The sequence below is a fragment of the Sesamum indicum genome, linkage group LG4 (genome assembly GCF_026168435.1).
Source record: "Sesamum indicum cultivar Baizhima isolate 11 linkage group LG4, ASM2616843v1, whole genome shotgun sequence".
NCBI lineage: Eukaryota > Viridiplantae > Streptophyta > Magnoliopsida > Lamiales > Pedaliaceae > Sesamum > Sesamum indicum.
The window spans coordinates 5554086-5558523 of NC_142660.1; positions in this window are offsets into that span (position 1 = coordinate 5554086).

Here is a 4438-nt window from a genome sequence, read left to right on the forward strand (position 1 = left end):
CATATATATATATATATAAATAGTCACACAAATGTTTTCATTTCATATTGAGGATGAAATTAATCATATTAATTGCAAAATCAAAAAAATTGAATCAATTCCAATAAGTATGATTTTAAGATTTCAAATACTACTCAAAGATAAGAATCCACCTTTTGGATTCAAGTTGTTATCACCGGACAACTCCTTGTTGGTATATAGAATTGCACGTAGTTTCTCAGATTTGGTGTAATAATACTTAAATCTTATATAATTTAAAAAAAATTATATCTAGTATCTCTAATTTTTATTTCTGCCTAATAAATAGATCAATCTATTAGTAAAAAATCACAAAATTTGCTGATACTAGAAAAAATAAATAAATGAAAATCCATAGTCATCCCCTAATTGACTTATTAGTTATTAATAATTTATTGCAGGTCAGAGAAATTTACACCTCTTATAAGAATATTTTGGTTAAAAAAATTATCTGGCCTTCAATATGTTAGTAATAAATTAATCAGGTGTTAAATATGAATTTTTATTTTATTTATTTATTTATTTTTGCTAATATTAGCAAATTCGGTGAATTTTAATTAATGATGTAACCTATTTGTTAAACAAAAACAAACATCATGAATATTAGATATAATTTCTTAAATTATAACAAAATTACATATAATTACATTAAATCTTACAAGAAGTTGGTATAATTGTTGTCGGTTTTCATTTTAGGCAATGTTCCCTAATTGTGATAAAAAAAAAAAAAGAAAGAAAGAATAGAGAACATTCTTAAACTAGTAATTGATTCAAACTCTATGAAGGAACTATTTATTTTTCAAATAGTATGAAAGTGTATGTCCGGTGCTATGAACGGATGTGATTTAAGTATAACTAAATCATATTTTACAAGAACTTTGAATTATGTGAAAATTAATCAAGATTTTTTTTAAATTAGTCCATAGTAATATATTTTTTTAATTACAATCCATCAATTTTAATTAAACTTAAAGAAGTTTAAGATCATTAAAATAAGAATGAGTGAGGGCCCTGTTCCAAATGGCACCCTTAAAATTCCTGGAGCCCGGTGGTATGTCGTCTATTTTTTTTAAAAAATTTGGCGTATAGTTGGTAGAAACGTCACTGTTTGTGTGTTGAATCTATTGCATTCTTATGTAATACCGCTGGGCTTGAACTTACTCATTTAGTCCTTATTCCTACGTGTAAACACCCGAGTTTCTTACACAATTTCGACCGATTAATTATGCAATGCGGTCTATAAAATTGCTTCAAAAGCCATCGCCTAACCGATTGAACGTTTTCTTAGATAGGATTATTTCTACCACCGCATCAGCTTTTGTGCCTAGCCGGCTTATTTCTGATAACACTTTATGTGCTTTTGATTTTAATCACTTTCTTAACACCAAAACCCGAGGTGAATAGGCTTGGATGGCGCTTAAGCTTGATGTTAGCAAGGCGTATGATAAAGTTGAATGGTCCTTTTTAAAACAGATGATGTCTAAGCTAGGTTTTCCGTCCCCTTTCATTCGCCTTGTTATGCTTTGTGTATCCTCTGTCTCGTATTCCTTTATGATCAATGGCAAACAATTTGGCTCTCTTGTCCGAAAGAGGGGACTCCATCAGGGGTCCCTTTCTCACATTGGTTTGTTTTATTGTGTACAAAATCTTTTAGTTCCCTCTTAGAGTATGTTGAACGGAAAGGTCGTCTTAGGGGCACAGCGGTCTACCAGGAAGCTCCACCCATATCTCATCTTCTCGTCGTCAATGATACGCTAATATTCAACTAAGCTTCCCCCGAAAACTCTCCTGCTATTTGCCACGTGTTGGAGATTTAGAGGTGCCTCGGGCCAAGAAATAAATTTCTCGAAATTTTCGATGGCTTTTACCAAAAACACGGGAGGATTTTTGTCAATATATGATTGGTAAAAATTATGGAGAGAATATTGCTAAGTCTTTGTATCTATCCGATTTGTTATGAAAAATAATTTAGGTTATATACAACAAACTTAAGGAATAATTATACTCTTCTCCCTTGATGTATAGTGTAATTATACGTAGATCTCTTATAGTTTGAAATATTATATCTAGTATTCCTAAGGTTTGCTTCTATATAACAAATAAGTCTCTCTATTAGTCAAAATTAATATTTATTAATGAGAATATAACCACAAAAATTAATGCTTATATATAGATAACAATACACTCATGGTGCACAGTAGGATGGGTTGACTCAGGACGGGCACGAACTAGCAGGAAAAACCCAGCCCAGGAACAACCACTACTACTGTTCATGATCGATCCTCGGACTAGAAATAGGCCCGAATTGGATCCATTTATAAACCCAGACCCAACCTATGAACTGGCCTGGATCAGGTCTGAGTGTGTCTATTTTATTTTTATTGTTTGTGAAATAGAGGTTTTATTTTGAATAATTACTTAATTTATGGTTGTATTATAAAATACATAAATAATAAATTAAATCACACAAAAAATCATAATTAAAAAAAAATAATGGTTAAGATGATATAGTGAACTTAAATAATAATTTGACAAACGAGCTTACAATAATAAACTTAGATGTAATAAATTTAAAAAAGATTTAAAATAAACTTTGGAAAAAATAAACAAAAAGTATTCATGAATTAAAGTACTGAAAATTTGGAAGTAGAGCAATAAAGATAATAAGTTTTAGAGTTTGAAAAGTATAAAAAACTACTAAAATAATTAGGTGGGAGAATAAAATAAAACTTATATGCCATGCATTTTTTTTATAAAAAAAAATGGCTCAACAAGCCCGACTCTAAACTTGGTGGTCTTAGGTCACTGAGCTGGTCCCAAATTTCAGTATTTGATCTTAAGTCACTGAGCTAGACTGGTCCCAGACGGACCTCGACCAACACAGCCTATACAACTTGTCCCACTGCGTATCATGGAATTACACGTATATGGATACTAATTATAATTTACTAAACCTATCAATTAATTTAATTATACAATAAATAGTATTATGTAATTAAATAACAAATATGAAAAAAATGTATGAGTCAATGATTATAATTAACACAAAATCATATATTTAATGAATTTATAAAACAAAAATTGATAATAAAAAAATTAAAAATCAATGATAATAACTAATAATTTCTTGTCTATGTATATATGTGTGTGTGTGTGTGTGTGTTTGTAAATAAAATATACACCTAACATAATAAAGAGACATTAATAAAGATTTATCAAATTTAAATTTTGAACAAATAAGGAAAGAGTAAAATATCTTATGATTTTGTTAGAAATTACGTCTTTCTTCTTTATTAAGCATTGTTATTTATCATAAATATTTTAATAATGTATAAATTTTGAAAACTAAATACTGAAAGTTTGAAAAATTATAAAGGTGAGTTTGAAAATTAAGGAAAATAATCTTTAATATTCTCCGTAAATATGAAACAATCGATTACCATAATTTGAAACAGTTAAAAAAATTAAAATTCTAAAAAATTAGCATTATGTGGAAATTGAAAAATTAAATAATATGATTAAAATTAATAGGAGATTAACTTTAAAAACTATAAGAATTATTTTTATATTCAAAAATCAAATTTTGGTACCACTATATAAATAATGTAAAAAAATAAAAGTTTAAATATTTTTATTATTTTCATGTGAAAGTAATTTTGAATCAATGATTTCAAAATTATTAATTTTTTTATTTATTCATGTATTTGATTACATAATTAAATAGTTTTGCATTACAAGAAAATAAAAAGAAATAAACAGTACCCACTGATATTAAAAATATATGGTTACATTGGTGGATTTTCAATTAAAAATCATTTTAACATAAAATTTATTTAGAAATTAAAAATGAAAGTAATCATTATCATAAATATATATGGGTGTTTGGAATATATATGTTATAGTAAATTAAGAAAATTATTAATATTACCATTAATATTTACCTACTAAATGTGTATTTTTACAATTAAAAAATATTTTAAATTTTTAGGAATTTACTATTTGGTCAAATTAAAGGATTTAGGCAAAAGACCCTCTTCAAATATATATATTAAGAAAGGAAAAAAAATGCAATTTAGCCCTCTATCATATGATAAATGTGCAAATTACCCCGTATAAAAAAAATTAGCAATTTACCCTTTTATATTTTTTAAAATACAGCAATTTATCCCCGTAAGGAATGTAAATTGCTTTATTTTAAAAAATACAGAGAAAAAATTGCTATTTTTTTTTTTTATATAAAAGAGTAATTTGCTTATTTACAATATCATATATGGGTAAATTGCATTAAATCCTATTAAGAAATCATAGATAGTAGATAGATAATACATAAGAGATAACGGATATGGATGTCTACTACATATTAATTTATTATTATTTTTAATTTAATAGTTGATTTGAAAATAAAAAAATATATAATTAA